This window comes from Monodon monoceros, unplaced genomic scaffold (genome assembly GCF_005190385.1).
Source record: "Monodon monoceros isolate NGI ecotype Baffin Bay Population unplaced genomic scaffold, NGI_Narwhal_1 Super_Scaffold_15, whole genome shotgun sequence".
Lineage (NCBI taxonomy): Eukaryota > Metazoa > Chordata > Mammalia > Artiodactyla > Monodontidae > Monodon > Monodon monoceros.
In genome coordinates this window covers 64,851,675-64,872,710 of record NW_021703771.1, presented here as the reverse complement: position 1 = coordinate 64,872,710, position 21,036 = coordinate 64,851,675, and positions in this window count along the sequence as shown.

The following is a 21,036-nucleotide window of genomic DNA, read 5'->3' as shown; positions in this document are numbered from 1 at the left end:
TTCAGAAAACACAGGTAAGTCAAAACAGAAAATCACATATTATCCCATACTGTGGAGGTAAATAAACACTATTAAAAATGCTGATTCACAGTTTTTCAGTCTCTGTCCTGAAAACAGATATTTTAAAAACAAATGTATAATTACCTTGTACATATTCCGCACTGTTTTTTCCATCGCACACTGTATTGTCCCCATGTTTTTCTACAACACCCTTTTAATCACTATTTCATACTCTATTACAGCTTTGTTTATAATTCATTCATCTCATCCTTCATTGTTGTTACCAATGGTTTGCTGTTAACAGTCTGTGATATGAACCCTTACATTGTCCATTTATGTATATCCATAAATATTTCCTGAGAATGATTCACTTGAAATTTGTCAAAAAATAAGAAAAACTCCAAGACTTTGTGATGTAAGCAGTTAAAATATGCTTCAGAAAATTCATCATATTTTTTTTTCTACCAAGATTTTTTTCTAGCAAGATTGTTGTGGTTTTTGACAGGGTACCCCTCTGAGAATTTGTTTGTTTGGCTTTTTTGCTTCCTCAAACCTGTCAATTTTCTTTCATGGTTGCTTTCATAGGTTCATGTTTAGAAAAGCTTTGCTCATCCAAGATTATTTAAACACTGTATAAATAAATAAATGATAAAAATAAGTTGGAAATTGAATGGTGAACCTTTGCTTTTTTCAAGTCACAGTATACCTGTTTTATACATCTATAATAATATTACACTTAGAATTTATATTGATGAATATTATGAGATAAAATAAACCGTTACCCAATTTTCTCAACACATTTACTAAATAAGCCATCATGCCCTCCCTGAGTTGATGTGCTACCTCATAAAATTATTATATAAACACAATTTTTATTTAATTAAATCTATAAATTATAGATTAGGAGTAGCAATTGTCTCACCTGTGTAGGAAGGAGTTAAAAGTGAGCAGATTCTCATCTTCTATGTTTATGTTCTCTCCACTGAAAAAAAAAATCAAATGTTAGTCTCCCCTCTAAACCTTAATCCTATCCATGAATGAGTATAGAAATTAGATTAAATCCAGAGGAGATTATGCAGCAGCCTGACTAGAGTGGAGATCCAAGTGTAGAGGAAAATAAACCCTTACCTCGAAGACCAACGAAGTTTTAGTTTTTTTCCCTTTCTGCCTGTCCTTTTGTGACGTTTCATTTAGAGCTGTGGTTCTCAAAGTAAGGTCCCCAGACCAGCAGCATCACCTGAGAACTTGTTAGAAAATGAACCAACCACCTAAGATCTGCTGAATCAGAAATTCTGGGTAGGAGGCCAAGCAACTTACACTTTATCAAGCCCTACTGGTGATACTGAGACACACACAAGTTTGAGAACCACTGATTTAAAAGAACTTCATCAAGGAAGAATCTGAATAAAACCCACATGAAATATCTTGATATCTTTATCAGATCCCAGCCTTTACTGGGATCTGTAATATAAGCCTTTCTCCATTTCCCCTTTCCCCATCTATTATATATTTAGTCATTTATTAAACATGTTTTATGGGCCCAAATTGGGGCTGGGCCCTGAGTATGGACACTGAACAAGCCAAATTCTTTGCCTATAGAAAGTTCACAATTTACATATTTTTTGTTCTACCTAAAAAAAAAAGCAAACCAAAACACCTACAAAAGGAAAGAAAACTCATCTATTAGTTTTCTCATTTGTCATTTTTTTAAATCTACATGACTAGTTAAAATAAATGCAAGTATTCTGCTTCTTTGAATATAAGCTTTCTTTGTGAAAAAATCAATTCTGTGATAACTTGCAAGATGAAACCCTACAAAAATAATACTAAAAGTATTTTAATTGAATTAGAAATTAGATGGAATCAGACATGGAATCAGACTAAAAGAATCAGGAAAAAGCCCAAGTAAGCAGTAGCTGTTTGAAAGAGTAGATAACTGAAAAAGCAGAGGCTAACAAGTTCCTTTGAAAAGGCAGTAATTACAGTGAAGGCTACCCAGGGTACAACTGAAAGGTTTATCTCTGGGAAGGGAGAAGGGTGTAATAGAAGAGACAACAGCAACGATTTAGGGGATTTGGGAGTGTATACAAGTAATAGATGAAAAATGCATGGTGATCTTGAGTATTTCAAACTCAAGAAAAAGAATGCAATAACCACAGTTATTTTCGTTTGTTTTTTTTAATTTATTAATTTTATTGGAGTATAGTTGCTTTACAGTGTTGTGTTAGTTTCTGCTGTACAGCAAAGTGAATCAGTTATACATATACACATATGCACTCTTTTTTAGATTCCCTTCCCATTTAGGTCACCACAGAGCACTGAGTGGAGCTCCTGTGCTATACAGTAGGTTCTCATTAGTTATCTATTTTATATACAGTAGTGTATATATGTCAGTCCCAATCTCCAAATTCATCCCACCCCCTCTTCCCCACTTGGTAACCATAAGTTTGTTTCTACATCTGTGACTCTGTTTCTGCTTTGCAAATAAGTTCATCTGTACCATTTTTCTAGATTCTACATATAGGTGATATTGTATGATATTTGTCTTTCTCTTTCTGACTTACTTCACTCTGTATAACAGTCTGTAGGTCCATCCATGTCACTGCATATGGCATTATTTCATTCCTTTTTATGGCTGAGTAATATTCCATTTATATATGTACCACATCTTCTTTATCCATTCTTCTGTCAATGGACATTCGGGTTGCTTCCATGTCCTGGCTATTGTAAATAATGCTGCAATGAACGTCAATAACCATAGTTATTTTTGAAAAGGAGGACTAACTAACTGAATCATTGGTGTGGACTAATTATGTTAAACTGTTAGTCTCTCTCCTCAGTCTGTGGCTCTTTCCACAGTGAGTGAAGTGATCACCTTCCCTTGACACCAAATCTCCACCTTCAGGCTCAGCTCAGGACATTCATCTCCGCCAGGATACACATTTCCTGTCAAATCCCTTTCTCACCCTGTCTACACGTGCCTCACTTGGCCTTTTCTTCAAACAGTTCATTCAATAATCACAAAAAACTCACTGCTATTTTAATCTTCCAGTACAGATTTATGAGTGATGTAGTAAGGTAACTCAACTCAGTTCCCCCTAAAGGACATCATGGCAGAATGATACAAAAAGTGGATGTTCTCCAGAACATCTCCAGAGACACTTTCAGCAAGGTATTTTCCACTCTCCGGGGGGAAAAAAAAAAAAGCTCTTCACAACTCAAATCTGATCACACTCCCTTATCAGTCAATTTTCTTTCCCGTCTTCATCTAGATACTCCTACTCATTGTTCAGATCGAAATTCAAGTGTCAGTTCTGCTAAGAAGTCAATTATAATTGCTTGGACAGTTCAAACTCTCCTACTAAAGACTGTCATTGCTCCAGTACCCCTCTTCACATCATGTGTTACAATTGTAACTTTATGTATGCTTATGTGATTAGCATCCAATTATTCTACTTGATGCCTCTCTCCTTGTCTATTTTTGTTCACTTTTGAATCATCAGAATCTAGGGCATTGTTTACCACATGGAAGGTGCTAACAAAATATTTAAATATTTGTTGAATGAATAAATGACTGTTCGTGTTCTTGAATAAGCAAAGCAACCCCCTTCCTCTTAAGCTCTTACTTAATGCTCTCTCTGTCTAAAAAATCTCTTGAAATCCACGTCTTATTCTTGTAATTCCATTAGCAGCCTTTGTCAAATTATCAATGGGGACCTTTCATCCTAGTATTTTAATACAAAAAGCCACTTCTTCCCCAAAGCTCTTACATGTACTTACTTACTTGTTGTTCCCCTCACCCCCAAGTAAAATAAACCTCCATGAAAACAAGAATGTTGACTGCTTTACTACTATAGCTCCTGGTACAGCATTTGAATAAGTGAAAAAAAATTTTTATCCTATGTTAGAATCACTGAAGTAGACTAGCACAGAACTGAGGCACACTAGACTTTACTAAACTGTCAGCAGTCAAAAGATAAATACACTATCCCTTTTAGGTCATTCAGAGTTGGAGGAACAAGCATGGGAGTAGTAGGGAGCAGATTAGGGAGATGATATGTAAAATATGCGGATGTCTCACATCTTTAGCCATTGTAAGCAATGCAGGTTACATCCCAACATTTGCGGAACAGAATAGCATAGTGGGTAGGGCAGGGGAAACTTTGTCAAACATGAGCTAATAACTTACTGCTAATATATATCATTTTCTGTTAATTAAATATATAAATATAACTCTGTGACAAGAGCCTTTACAAGATACAAGTTATGGTATAAAAAGACCATTGCCTGGTCCCACATAATGGGTAAGTCCAGATACTCCCCTTACCAAAATGGGTTCATTGTAAGAGTTAGAATCTCACATCTTCATGACAACAATTGCCAGTGTGGGTGAGATGGATACTGTGTGCACTGTGATGTCTATTTTATTTGTAATTGCCTTCTGTTATAGGGTGAACTGCATCAACCCCCGCTCCCAAAGAAATCAAGTTGAAGCCCTCACTGTCTCAAGAGGAGACTAGGACACAGACACATACAGAAGAAAGACCACGTGAACCTACAGAAAGAAGATGGCCATCTACAAGCCAAAGAGAGAGACTTCAGAAGAAAGCAACCAACTCTGTTGATACTTTGATCTTTGGCTTCTAGCCTCCAGAACTGTGAGAAAATAAATTTCTGTTGCTTAAGCTACACAGTCTGTGGTGTTTTGTTGTGGAAGCCACAGAAAACTAATATACCCTTCATTTATTAAAAGTTTTAATTTAAACTTATTAACTCAGCAAAGTATAATATATCCCAAAAGTCTATTTGTTGACTCACTGAATGAGAGTTGAAGTTACACAGATGTTAGCAAATATTAACAACAAAGTGAAATAGACAAAGTGTTTAAAGGATATTCACTGGCGATATATTTACCTGGGAGGAAAATGATCAAGACACTGGTTCTCCCACAAAAGACCCAGAATTGTCAAAGCAATCCTGAGGGAAAAGAACAAAGCTGGAGGCATAACCCTTCCAGACTTCAGACAATACAACAAAGCTACAGTAATCAAACAGTGTGATGCTAGCACAAAAAACAAACGTATAGATTAATGGAACAGAGTAAAGAGCCCAGAAATAAACCCACACACCTATGGTCAATTAATCTATGACAAAGGAGGCAAGGATATACTTTGCAGAAAAGATAGTCTCTTTAACAAGTGGTGTTGGGAAAGCTGAACAGCTACATGTAAATCAATTAAATTAGACCACTCCATCAGACCATATTCAAAAATAAACTCAAAAATGGTTTAAAGGCCTATATATAAGACATGACACCATAAAATTCCTAGAAGAGAACATAAGCAAAACATTCTTGGACATAAATTGTAGCAATATTTTCTTAAAGCAAAAGAAATGAAAGCAAAAATAAACAAATGGGACCTAATCAAGCTTACAAGCTTTTGCACACAAAGGAAACCATCAACAAAACAAAAAGACCACCTATGGAATGGAAAAAAGTAGTTGCAAAAGATGTGAATGACAAGGGGTTAATATCCAAAATATACAAACAGCTTATACAACTCAATATCAAAAAACAACTACAACAACAACAGCAAACAACCCAACCAAAAACTGGGCAGAAGACCTAAATAGACATTTCTCCAAAGAAGACAAAAAGATGGCCAACAGGCACATGAAAAGATGCTCAACATGGCTAATTATTAGAGAAACGTAAATCAAAACCACAATGAGGGGGGCTTCCCTGGTGGCGTGGTGGTTGCGAGTCCGCCTGCCAATGCAGGGGACGCAGGTTCGTGTCCTGGTCCGGGAGGATCCTACATGCCGTGGAGTGGCTGGGCCCATGAGCCATGGCCGCTGAGCCTGCGCGTCCGGAGCCTGAGCTCTGCAACGGGAGAGGCCACAACAGTGAGAGGCCTGCGTACCACAAAAAAAAACCCACAATGAGGTATCACCTCACACGAGTCAGAACAGCTATCATCATTCACTTTGTTATACAGCAGCAACTAACACAAAAATGTAAAGAAATTATACCTCAATAAAGATGTTTAAAAAAAAAAGTCTGCAAATAATAAATGCTGGAGAGGGTATGGAGAAAAGGGAAACCTCTACACTGTTGGTGGGAATGTAAATTGGTGCAGCCACTATGGAGAACAGTATGGAGGTTCCTTAAAATCTAAAATACTACAGCAGTAATTAACACAATATTGTAATTCAACTATACTTCAATAAAAAATAAATTTTAAAAAACTACTAAAAATAGAGTTATTATATGATCCAGCAATCCCACTCCTGGGCATATATCCAGAAAAGATAAAAACTCTAATTTGAAAAGATAAATGCACCCTAGTGTTCATAGCAGCACTATTTACAATAGCCAACACATGAAAAACAACACAAGTGCCCATCAACAGACAATTGGTTTAAGAAGATGTGATATATATAATGGAATATTACTCAGCCATAAAAAATAATGAAACATTGGCATTTGCAGCAACAGGGATGGACCCAGAGAATGTCATACTAAGTGAAGTAAGTCAGAGAAAGACAAATATATGATACTACCTTATATGTGGAATCTAAAAAATAATACAAATAAATCTATATACAAAACAGAAACAGACACAGAAATAGAAAGCAAACTTGTGGTTACCAGAGGGGAAAGGGAGGGGGGAGGGATAAATTAGGAGGATAGGATTAACAGATATAAACTACTATACATAAAATAGATAAGCAACGAAGATTTACTGTATAGCACAGGGAGCTATATTCAGTATCTTGTAATAACCTATAAGGAAAAATAACTGAAGATAAAAAGACAGCAGTCTCCAAGAAAACTCTATATATGTATATTCCACTTGACATAAACTGCTACCAGAGGGTATATCATTTGTACAAACTAATAAAGAAGAGAAGATATAACTGAACCTAGAAGGAAAAAAAAAAGTATATTGCAAAAGAAGTGACAAGTAGAGATTCTGGAAGGAAGAAAAAAAGATTTTAAAAAATAAAATTCTTGGGGAGAGCAGGAGATCGTGAAAATTACACTGAAAGAACAAAGATAACCTATAGAAGTTACAGAAAAATGAGTCTAAAATGTGAAGTGGAAGCATAAGAGCAAAGAAAAAAAGAAAGTTATTTTTACCATAGACCCAAGGCAAGAGCATTATAGCTTTTCAAGAGCCTACAGAAATATATGAAGCTTTAATATAAAATGCATTGGATCTAAAAATGAAAACCACAAAATCAAATCTTAAAATATATAAAAGCTGACAAATTTTAATATTATGTTTTCGAATCAACTGTGTCCTATGCATATATAACAGTTTATATATCAATTATGTATTCTTTGGGAAAGAGAAACATTTTTACATGCTTGGTATGATGTAGGTACATCTAAAATAAGAGCACCAAGGACTTTTGAAAGTCTAAAATTGCTACAGGGAAAGGTAACAAGGCAATGTAGAAGGATAAAGAGGATATGGTAGAGACAGGATAACTTTATCTGAGTTGTAGAATCGTGAGTTCTCTGGAAAATTCTACTGTACCACCAGACAGTTGTTCCTAGAAGAAAATATGAGGAGATGTAATAATTAGTGCTAAAAATTCAGACATAATGTACCTTGCTTTTTGGCATTATGGTTGCAAAAATACAACCCCAAAGTGTATTCTTGCATCAGCAATCTATTTGGTAAAAAGCACAGGGTTATGTCTAGATGATGACAGACAAACAATAATTTAACAAACTCAGTGAAAGAAATCTGCTATCAAAGGAAAAAACATCATTCAGCGGTTGCTTGGCATTATGAAGAGAGAACTACTTTGCTTTTTCAAGACTGAATCACCACTTCCTGTAGAAATGACCTAATAAAACATATTGGATTGCTCACATCAACAAGAATACATTGTTCAATAAAACATGGCCAGTTTTGACCATTAAAAAATAGTGTTTCCAGGGAATGAGGGCAAGCAGTTTTGTTAGTATCTTCAGAGAAACTTAGACACTACTTCAAATATAATAAAAATTCATTAACACTTCATTAGTGATTTCACCCTTGAAAGAAGAATTATGACAACTTAATTTAATGCCAAAATATAGAATTTTATTTTTAATAAGGTAGTATGGGAATTTTAGGGAGGATATAACAAATAATAAAAATCAGAATGTTTATCATATTGATAGGTCATAATAAATTTTTACAACATTCTGCCAGCCTATGAACCCTGAAAATAAACTTGACTAGAATATAAAAAAGCCTGAGTTTCAGCTCTCAGAAGAGGGAAATTGATTATATAAACCATGAAAACTAAAACCATATTTAAAATTTCCCATTATTAAAAATTCTAACACCTCTAAGTACATACTTTCTAATGTGTATTTAGGTATATTTCTTACGTAGCAGGACTAAGTAAATATGGAATCCTAAGTACTTCACACAGTAGGTACAGATTATGAGTTTTGCAGTTATGGAGTTTAATTATTAGGTAAATAACTTGTCTCCTTTCTTGAAACTGAAACTACTATCACTTGGTATAAATCTATTATTATACATTGAGTTGATATACTTCTAGTGCAAGCATCATTGCAATCCATCAATATAAAAGAGATTAACCAGGATGCTCTAATTCATAGATAAGTAATTCTGGGATAAGAGAATATGGAAAATGAACCATCACTGCTAACATGGGTAATACTGCCAAGATGTAACAATGGCCCATCAGACTTAACATAATTTTGAACTGGAATTTTTAAGCAGTAGATTTTTAAAAGAATGAAGATAATCAATATACACGTCAAGGCTTTAACTCAATCCTCTTTTAGCAAGTATACAGGCTGAGATTCATCTTTTAATATATCTATTCCTGGTATTACGGTGAGCATACTGGGCTAGACATTCAAATGCAAAGTTGCAGTGTAGTGTAAATCTCTACATTTATTAGCCCTAGAACGCTGGCTAGTCCTTAACAGTTTAGAACCAAAGTTTCTTCAATCTGTGAAATGGGTATAATTTTACTTACCCTGCTCATCTCACAAGAAGATAGGAGATGCATAATACAGCTGTGTTATAAGTAGAAATTCTGAGCCAAATATTAACCAGATGATCTTAATGAGATATGTCACCGTGGGCAAATAATCTCATCTCTCTGGACCTCAGTTATGAGATAGCGAAAACAATAATAGTAGTATCAGAGATGTGCATGGCACTAACTACATGCCAGGCATTGTTTTGTGTGCATCAAATAAATTAATCATTTAAATCCCCAAAATGCATATAAAAGCTATATGCCCATTGCCTAGTAGATTTCCAGATACATATTAAACATTCTGTTGAATGAATGTTGGGTAAATAAAATGGAAAAATTATTTGAAATGTAAGATTTTTTTGCATTATTTCTGTGTAAGTGAAAACAGGAACATTTTCTTAATTTACAAGAAAGATAAAAAGCCAGAAAAAGAGTAAAATCTGTGTATATGTAAAATGAATGTGAAAGGATATGTTTCTAATTTTCTTTAAAAAATGAATTAAGAACAAAAGTTTGTGAAAAAGAAATAGAAAAAAAGCTACTGATAATTATGTGGAACAGTCCACACTGTTAGAATTTATTAAACTTAACCTGAAAAATAAAACAAAGCTTTATATCTGCTTATAGGAGCCTTCGAGTTAAAGACTCCATTCTAACTTTTTTATTTAGTGGCGTCTGGTTGCTAGTTAGTTAAAGACACTCTGGGAGTCATTCACAGATGTGGCTCTGTACATTCAGGAGGGCAAATTATATACTAATAACCTAGGGGGAACCATGATCCATTTTCAGGATTTAACATCAAGAGTGGCAAGAAGGAATAATTATACTGAAATAAACACACGCACATAAATGCACCGAGTTAATTTTTAAACATTTAATGGTAGTGAAGAATAAATTATTTAACTCTAACCAGGGATAAGAGCCTTTTGGTAGCTATCACTTACTGCAGTAAATCTGAAGTTTGCATTTCCTGGCTGCTGGCTCTGTTTATTTAAAGTCATTCTGAATGCTCTGCTAGAAAGGATTTCAGTGGTACTGCCAAATTTTCACTAGATTAAAAGTGTGCACTGCTGATAATATTTCTATAAACACTGCACACAGAACAAGAGCCATGTTCTTTAGAGATCAATTTGCTGCTCTTCTACAGCCAGTCTTTCTGCTAGGTCCTCTCTCTTGGCAGAATCTGTTTGATGGGATTATTTCTGATGAAATGTACTAGAAAACCTACATCAAAGTCCCCTTCTGAGTTAATTGCTAAAGGAGAGGTCTGTCAGTAACTAGTGAAGCCACAGGACAATTCATCAACGGGAATTTTGGAATGTCTAAATATTTGTTAGAAAAGTGTCCAGGAAAGCAAGTCTTTCTACTCCAGAAAAGGTAACAAATGATGTGATGTCAAATATAACTTGTAGAGAAGTACTCAGGTTAAATAGATCTTCCCTCAACCCTAATGCTCAGGTTGAAGTTGCCTTCACTATTATTCAAGTAGTCGTAGTTAAGGAATTCTTAGGCTTTCCATTATCACCTTACATTTATTCTGGTATACAAAAACCGCAGGAGTTTTATTAAAACAGAGTTTGCTCATAATAGGTTTCATGAGTGGCAGCAAGAAGTCTAAACTAAAAGAAGTCTAATCTAAAACTTCAGGAGTCAGCAAAAGTTAATGGCTGGAAGGGGGAAGTTAAATTGTTAGAAAAGAAAAGCTTTGACTAAGGAGTAGCAAGTTAAAGATAGGACTGTCTACTCTAGGAGAATGTACAGTTAGAAGCAGAAATGTATTTCTGTAGGGTCAAAGGCAATAGAAAATCAACTGAGGAGGTCAAACACAAGAGGCAAAAAAGAAAACAAAGCTGGAGGAAAATTATCAAAATAGGTAAATGTGGAAATATTTATAACTCCTCCTGGTTATTCTATCTCTGGACCTCTTCCTTTGGATTATGTAAAATCACTTGCAAACTAAAGTTTCTGTGACCCAAAGGATATCTGGGGCCTTTGCACCAATTAAGGTCAATCTATTTGGATCACAAATCTTGCTTAGAGATGGGGTAGAAGGATTTCATATTAATTTTTAATTTTCATTTTTAAAAACAAATATGGCCTAATGTCATAGGGAGCAAATTTACATGATTTTGTAAACAAAAAATGAATTTAAACTTGCACAGTTTTACTTTATGCTTTGGTCCCAGTCTCCTGTCTTTATTCCTCTAGTTAGGGGCATTTTGACCAGCACAGAAAGGTAATTAAATTCCAGCCACTGAAAAAGGAATGAAGTTTTAGAGTAAGTTCTAGAAGGGCTTCTTAATTCTTCCCAGGTACTTAAGACTTCCCTTTGGTAGTAGTTACCAGCTTTTTAATAGGGACTCATTAGGGTGGATCAGGCATGGCCTTTTGACTTTCAGCAGAGATAACTGAGAAGGACAGTCATGCTGAGAGAGAGAGAGAGAGAGAGAAGAAAGATATACACACACAGAGTGAAATATAGTTAGAAAACAGACAAATTAACTCCATTTTTCTAAATATAAAGGTTGAGATATAATAGAGCAAGTGCTAAAAGTCAATTCAGGGTGGCAATATTTTAAGTGATATTTTTCTTTTAGATTTAATTAGTGTATTGCAAGTAATCCTTATTGAGCCTAAGAAAGATAGAATGTGGGATGTTGATGGCAGACATAACCTAATTCCAACCCAATCTTACCACTACCATTAACTTCTTTTTGCGAAGGCTAAGCACCTCCCTTAGAACTCTAATTACAACAAGATTGTGGTTCAAGCATGCTTATTTGACTAGAAGGAATCTAACAGAACCCAAATGCCAAGTGTGGAAATTGAAGGAGAAGAGACTGGGAGTCTCTATGAGGCTCCAAGGAGAAAAGTCACCATGAAAAATGAGAAAGTCAAGCACATTGAGTTAGGTTCTGGAATAGAAACCGAGGATGGAAGAAGTGTAGAGTGCAAACAGCTGTTATAAGAACCCTGCCCTTCTACAGCATATGAAGCCCATAAGGAGTAACACTGTGTATGGATAAAGCTTAACAAAAAGAATAACACTATGAGGCTCATGCTATCCTGCAGTGGAGACACTTGGAAGGAGCCTCACACAGCAGAGAAGGTGCTATTTCCCTACTCCTTTCCAGAGGGACAGGAAGCAGTTCACGGGCAGGCAGCGGCAGCACTGTTTTGAGTAATGGCCCAAGCCAAGGACCTAGAATTCAGCCTTGAGGAGCACACCAAGTGATCACAGCAGTTTAGGGAATAGGATAGCATCAGCCTAAGGCAGTGACAAAATGACAACAATACAGCTGGGAACTGCTCCCATAGTAGAGGACACTACAAGATGTCAGCAAGGGGAGGCAAGGTGGTGGGTGGGTGGAGCCTGAGTCCCTGTAATTTTATGGGTGAGAAAGAGGCAGACAGTGAAAGCAAGGCATGCATGCCTATGCATCATGGGATCCACAACCCAGAAAAGTGTGGGAGTATTCAGAAAAGAGAGAAGGGAACAGGGAGGAGACTCTGTGGTGGCAAAATTGAAAAGACTCTACCAAGAGGAAGGAACAGGAGAATGGTGACACGGAAGAGGGAATAATAGAAGATAACAGTGGTGCCTTGAATTTGGGTCTTTGATGGAAGATTAGGAAAATTATTCTTATAACAAATAATATTAAAAATAAACATAAGTGCTTGTTGATTTGAATGTCTTCTGGTTTTCTGATTAGTTCATAAAATATAATCTTTCTCAAAACAAATCTCCTAGTCTCTTCCACCTAAGATCTGTTTCCTTTGTCCTTCTCTGTGTTCCTGGGCATTGAGATTCAAAACATTCCTGCCATCTTTGAGTGGTCTCCTTTCCTTGCATCATATCCAATATCTGAATTCTTTAGATCCTATCTCAACAATGTCTTGTCTCCTTCTCTTCATCCTTATTGTCCAATTCACAGAACATGTCATGGGTACCTTTTGAGTGTCTTTAAAGTAACAGTTACTTTACTAATCACCCATAAAATTCACTGAACCCTCAAGGAGCAATCACTCTTCCCTGATCTCCTACAGCAGTGTATTTTTGTCTATACCTCTTTTATGGTCATTATTATTTTCTAGTTATTTTAATTTTTATGGGCATTTCATCTCACCTATTAGACTGTAAGCTTGTAGGAAGACCTGTAATGATTCATTTTCAAAAAGCTTGCACAAATAGAATAATTATTTGCTTACTTTATGAGTTAGCGAAAAAATTAATGAATGACATTCTAAAAATATGCAAAACTTAATACTGTATAATGTGTTAAAAATAATGTGTTATTTTTAGTATAGTATTTCTGATATTTATATTGACATTTACAACTCTATGTATAAACATTCATTGTCTTATCATTTTCCCACCTATAGATGTCTAGGAGGGTTTATATACATGTATCCACACATACATATCTTGCTGTTATTCTAAGAAGGCAGCATTTCATGGTGGTAGACTTAATCAAAAGACCTGAGTTTTAGTTCCACTCTGCCAACTACTGAATACTAGCCAAAATAATCTGACTGTTACTTTGCCTCTCTAAGCCTCCAATTTTTCTTATATAAGTGATTTAGTTTCTAGATATGTTGTGAGGCTAACATGACATGATGAGTGAAAAACGATAATCCATTCAAAATAGATCTCATAACTTTGCAGATCTTAAGCAATAAATATTCACAAAGTGTAAATAGATCGCATATTTTTTGTTCCATATCTCTTCCTTTTATTGCCTCTCTCTCTCTCTCTCTCTCTCTCTGTCTGTCTCTCCATTTCTTCAACCTACTGTTTAATGTACTGGAATAAACACTAGGCCAGGACCCAAAAGACTTGTGTTTTAGAGTTTAATAGTTAAGAGACCTTGGGCAACATACTTAGTGTTTACAAATCTCAGTTTCCTTTTCTATATAATGAAAAAAAAGGATGTGAAAAATGCCATGAAAGCTATAAATCTATCAGGTTTTTTATTAGATTTAAGAAAAATAACATGAGATTATTATGACTGCCCTAATTGTTCCAAATACCTTCCCTTGAGATTATGCTCTTAAACTTGAGTATAACACAAACAGGATTTTTAGGGGGGGGGCAGATTTTATTCCTTTAGCAGAATCTAAAATGGAAGTTTAACTTTAAATATACAGATATCCATATGAAGCAACTGAACTAATGGAGGATAGACTGGTAAGACTTAGGTAAGTCAGCTTCAAAGTCATTCTCATTAGCCTTTATAATGTTTGGGGTGGCTACACCTGGACACTGATACTTACATATTTTGAGAATAGAAATTTAGACCCTGAATAACAAATGTACCCTGAGACAGTTTGAGGGAAAACAGGAAGTTTTCCACATTACTCATTTTACTCCATGGCTCAGAATCTTCCATGCTCCTCAGGTATTCTAGAGACAGGTGGACCTACTTGGCATATGGTAACAAAGCACCACCCTGGCTGAGCCCTCCTTTCATACTGTCTCAGAATTATTACAAATGCTTTCCTGCTCATTGCTGGTGCTGTGGGAGGACAAAATCAAATAAAAATTGGAAAAGAGCTTCCAAAGTACTTTATTACTTAGTATATTTAATCTCATCAATAAAATCTGAAAATAGGAGCTGTCAGATATGCAAATACTAAAGAATTGGCTAGTCTTTTGCTTAGCTCTTCATCATAAAATTTTTGCATATTCTGGCAAAGATTGTAAAATCATTCTAGCTGAAAGAAAACTAATTTCCACAAAATGCTATTTGCTGTATTCTTCCAAAAGTCTGTCATTACCACCTGTACACATTAGCTAATTATCTCCTGTCTGTTGTTTAAATAAGTGCATTTTGTTTACAATTGTCTGTACCACTAAGTAAGAGGTCTTTAAAAATAATTGATCATGAAAAACCTGAGGATAAAAAAATAAATAAATAAAAATAAAATAATAAAAACTTGTGGAAAGTAAATGTAATTTAAGGGAAGGATGGTAGCTTAAAGAACTGTGGAGAAAAAGACGTGGGGGAGAGAAAAAAGACAGGGAAGGAAGATGAATTCATTATTGTTTAACATAGCCTTTTTTTAAGAAAGGTGGAACCAGGCTCACATAGAAAAAAAAACGTTTTTACCAGGTTATGACTGGTTAGGAGTTGAGGAAAAGAGCACATGGTATATACACCATTCTGAAGGAAAGCCCTGGATCTGGATAGACTGTGATATGAGTGAGAAAGAAAATTTTATTCTGTTAAGGCACTGAGGTTTTTTTTTTTTTTAACACAGCCAAAATTAAGTACCCTGGTTAATACAATAAGTAAATGCTAACTCATAAGGTAAAAATAATAAGTGCTATAAAAGTTTTTAAAAGATGGAGATCTGTTAACATCTAAACATTACTCCATAGAGTCCTAATTTTAAATGGGTTGAAGCAGTCAAGAGAAAAAAAGCATGGAAGAGAAAGAAATCAAGCTGAACTTTGGAGGTAAGCATGTTGTAAGTAAATAGTAAGATGGGTAATGATCTAATCACATCGTTTTTCTTTTAAAAATGAAAACTTTGACAATATTATGTCATTAATTTGAAGGTAGCACATAATCAAGTCTCAAACCTGGGAACTATGCTAATTCTTTTGAGGGAGAGAAAAGGCAAGATGTAGGCCTAATGAAGAAGTTTGGTTAGGTAATCTTTGTGGATAGAAACTTGACCTTTGGGTTTTGGTGGGCACATATCAGACATTTTTCAGAAGAACTATTCCTAATTATAGTAGCCCAATTTCTGAACCATCGTGGATGACCAAGATCATGAAGAAAAATTCACTGCAGGCAGCTCTCTGAAAATATCAAATCTCCGTGATACTCAAATAATCACTTCCAACATCAACCATTTGTTGGGTGAAAGAATTTTTGAAGAACTCTTCCACACCAGAAATTAACACTAACTGAAATCTTTAAGATGATTTCTTTGGATTTCAGTCCACATTCACAAACCCATCCTCAGGTCTCTCTCTCATCTCCCACTCCTTCTACCAGATTCTTAACTCCTCTGAACATTTTGTGTATGTGAATTATATTTTTTGTAAACCTTTTTATACGAGTATAACTGTCTAAATCTTAGATGTGCAGTTTGATGAATTTTTATTAAGTGAATATACCGCTGTAACCACCACCCAAACAGAGCAATAGACTATTACCAGAACCAAAGAAGACTTCCTCAATCCTGCTACCCAAGAAGAAACCACTATTCTGATGTCTATCATAAGATTTTAAGTCTGCTTTTGATCATTCTGTGAATGGAATCATACAGTGTCCATTCTTGTGTGTCTGACTTTTGTACAATATTATGTATGTAAGATAAATTCATGTAGCATTTTCCATTGTTAAGATTATACTAAAAAATATTCATCCATTCAACAGTTCAGTGTATATTAGCGTTGATTCCAGTTTTCAGCTATTAGCAAGAATATAGCCATGAACACATTTCTGTTGGAAATATAATGAGAAATGAAAATGTTAGGTCGTGGGATATGATTATGGTCAGTTTTAGTAGATAATGTCAAGGAGTTCTCCAAAGTAGTTATGCCAATTTAAACTACCATTATCTATTAGCATTCCAACTTTTAAAATCTTTGCTTATATATGGTATTTTCAGGGCTTTTGCTGGCTCGTTTCAATTTTAGCCATTCCAGTGGGTAGCTAGTGGATGCTCAAAATGGTTATTATCTGCATTTCTCTGATGACTAATGATGATATTAAAGAGCTTTTTATATGCTTGTTAGTTAACTGTGTGTCCCTTATGTAAAGTACTTCCTGAATTTTTTGCTGATTTTTAATTGGATTAATTGCCTGTTTTTGAGCTTTTGGATTTTTTAGTATGTTCTGTATACAAGTGCTTTGTTGGATATATGTATTATAGATAGAGTCTCCCTCTCTTTGGTTTGCTTTTACATATTCTTAAAGATTTTTTTGGATGAAATTCTATTTATCAGTATTTTCTGTATGATACTTGAGGGCTTTATTGTGCTCTGTTAAAGAACTCTTTGCCTGTCTCAAATTAAGATTTTTCTTAAATTTTATTCTAGAAGTTCTATTGATTTGTGTTAAACAGATAGATCTACAACTGGTATGGAATTTATATGAAGGTATGAGGTTTTCTCCCCCTCCCAAGTAGATATTCAGTTGATTCTGCACCTCTTATTTAAAAGATCATCAGTCTTGCATTTTGTTGCAGGAGAAAGTCTGCCATGCATCAAGTCAATACCACACTATATTGAGTATCTTTATAAAGTTTGATATCAGGTCACGTAAGTTCTCTAGCTTTGGTCTTATTCTTCTTTGAGACTAGGCTACTCTTCTCTTGTCCTTTACATTTTAATGTACATTTTTGTAATACATTTGTCAATTTCTACAAAATTGCCTGTTGAGATTTTGTTTGGAACAGCAGTGAATATATGATCAATTGGGAGAGAACTGTTATCTTTACAATAGTGAGCCATCTAATCCTCGAATATAGAATATCCTTCCACCTGTTTAGCTATGTTAATTTTATAGATTTCAATGTAGAAATATTTCACTTCTTCAGTAAGATTTATTCCTTGGTATTTATTAAAGATATTGTAATATATTTTAAAATTTAAAATAAATTTAAATTTTAAATAAAATTTAAAAATCATTTCCAAATTTTTGTTGTCAGAGAATAAAAATATTAAGTTATCAACTTTATTGAAGTATTACTTACATAACATAAAGCATACCAATTCTATTAATACATATACAGTTTGATGAATTTTACACAATTTTACATGCTCACTTGTAGCAAAAAAGAGTTCTCTATTATCAGTCTTTTAAATTCTAACCATTACAGTAGGTGAGTAATTGTATTAATTCAGTTTTAATATCCCAGATGAGTGCAAATGTTAAGTATCTTTTCATGTGTTTATTGGCCATTTGTATATTTTCTGTTGCAAATTCTCTAAGTTTTTTGCCCATTAAAAAAAAATTGGATTATTTGCATTATTATTGTTTATATTATTATATATATACATGTACACACATATATCAATATATATACACACATATATAAAAATATTAATATATTCTATTAGCATTAAATATGATTTTAAATGTAGGATTCCTGTAGATGTTATTTATCACGTTCAGGAAGTTCTCTAGCCCTAGTTTGCTGAGAGTTGTGCTTTGTTTTTAAACAGGTGGGTGATGAATTTTATTGAATACTTTTTCTTTTCTAGGAGATGATCTAGAATTTTCTCCTTTATTCATTTAATATAGTTGATATCCAAATGTTGCATCAACTTTGAATTCCTGCAATGAATTCCACGTGGTAATAATATTTTATCCTTTTTATAAACTGCTGGATTTAATTTGATAAAATTTTGTTAAATGTAGTTTCATCTATATTTATTAGGGATACTGATATATATTTTTCCCTTCTGTATTGTCTGTTTTTGGTTTTAGTATCAGAGCAGTACTGGTCTCATAAAATGAGCTGTGACATGTTTAGCCCTCTTTGATTTTCTGAAGGAGTTAATGTATGATCGATAAATGTTCCTAAAATGTTTAACAGATTCACCAGTGAAGCTGTTTGCATTTCTTTGTAAAAGGATTTTAAAATACACAAACAATTTCTTTAATAGATGTAGGTTTATTTGGACTTTCTCTTTTTGTCTTGTGTCAGCATTGGCAATTTGTATTTTTCAAAGAATTTGCCCATTTTGTTTCTCATTTGTCAAATGTATTGGGATAAATTTGTTCACAGTATTCCATAATTCGCCTGTTCACATATATAGGGCTTGTAGTGGTGTTCCTCTTGTTCATTCCTAATATTGGTATCTTGTGTCTTCCCCAACCTTTTTCTTCTTCAATCAATCTAGCTAGAGATTAAATTAATTTCATTGATTTTTTTCAGAAAAAAACATTATCTGGTTTTATTAATTTTCTCTATTATTTGCTTGTTTTTTATTTCATTCATCTGTATGGGACCAAGCAGAACCCTGCATGCCCACTCCCAAGTACAAAACCGAGCAGTTAATGATTAGGGCAATAGAATCACAGACTCAGTGTGTGATGCACATTCCTGAGTTGTTTTACAGATACTGTAACTGCCACCAGAGAAAAAAAGCTAACTGCATGATTACCAGACTGTAGCCATGACACAAGCTCCTCCAACTTGAGCCGTACTGGATCTACGGCTAGCACAATTCCAAGAACTGGCCTCAAGAGAATGGGACTAACATTATCGCTTATAATCTATATCTTTGTGGGCATCAAAATAATTGTAGCTTGCTCTGCCCGTATATGTAAGCGGGCAAATAAAATTGTCAGCAAAGAGATGCTACAGACCCATGTTGACATCTTTCACTCTAAGGATATGGTGTCCTATGTCAGCATGAAGAAATTAAGAAGATGGACCTTCTCCCCTAATCCCACAGAAATGGAATGATGTCTGAGAGTAGGGATTTGTAAGCCTTTGCCTTTTTCTGTTTGCTCATCCCTGTTTTCCTTAGACCTTAATCATAAAGATGAGATCATTAGGCAACATTTAACTTAGCTCCAGATTTCTGCTTTACTAAATATATACAACACCTTACCTAACCCGTTGATCCCTTTTCTGAATTAGAAGGAGTAAGAATGAAGAATTAAGTAGTTTAAGAATGACTGACTCTCTACCCCTATCTTCCCCCTGGTAAATCTGCAGGCGGACCACATGGACAAGAGAACATCCAATTGCAGGCAGACCACACAAGCAAGACAGCATCCCAAGGAAGATTGGGAGAAGTCAGCAGGCCTGCATGCAATGGAAACATTACGAAGAGTCTGACCTCCTGCCTTAATGATTAACTGAGATTGTTTCCCCCTTTTCCCTTTAAAAATTGTCATGGCTGAGCAGAATCTTTCAAGTTGGTCTCTGGACATACGTCCACCATCTCCCCAGACTGCCAGCTTTTCTGAATAAAGTACCTTTCTTCTCAACTAAAGCTTGCCCCTGGATTTATTGGCTGTTGAGGTCGAGTGGAAGAACCTGCATTCAGTTACACACGGTCTTATCTTTATTCTTTCTTTTAACTTAGTTTGGGTTTACTTTGTTCTTTTTGTAGTTTACTTAAAGTGGCATCTTAAATTTTTTATTTGAAACACCTTTTTTCTCTTCTATTGTAAGGATTTAAGGTATAAATTTTTCTCTAAATCTTGCTTTATCCCATAAATTGTCATATATTGTATTTTGTTTATTGTTGTAATCAAAATATTTCCATTGTGATTTTTTTCTTTGTCCCTTCAGTAATTTAGAAGTGTGTCATTTGATTTCTAAATATTTGGAGCTTTCCAATTTTTTAATTGATTTTTAAAAATATTTTATTGCTGTCCAAGAAAAAAATTCAGTTCTTCTAAGTTTTAGGGATTTGCTTTATGTTCCATTATTTTAGTAAATGTTCACTGTGCAATTGATATAATGTGTATTCTGCTGTTATTGGTTAAGTATGCCACAAATATCAATTAGGTCAAGTTACTTGATAGTGACATTCATATACTCTCTCTCTTTGTTGATTTTCTGTTTACTTTTCTATCTATATTTAGAGATGAGAGTTGAAATCTCCAATTACAATAATGAATCTGTCTATTCCTTCCCTTAGTTTTGTCAGTTAGTGTGCCATATACTTTAAAGTTCTCTTATGAGGTGCATGTACACATTATATTGATGTATCTTTTTATATGAATAGCCCTTTTTATCTCTTAATATTCATGTCTAAAAGCCTTATATTTTCTGATATTAATAGTCACTCTATCCTTTTTATAATTAGTACTAAGTATGGTATATCTTTTCCCAAGTTTTACTTTTAACGTATCTGCATCTTTATATTTAAAGATTTGTTTTTCTAGACAGCATGCAGTTGGGTCTAGCTTTTTATCCAGGCTACTTCTGCCTTTTAATTGGAGCATTTACCTTTACATATTTTTTGAATATTTTTAATTTAATTTTTATTTTATATTGAAGTATAGTTGATTTACAATGTTGTGTTGG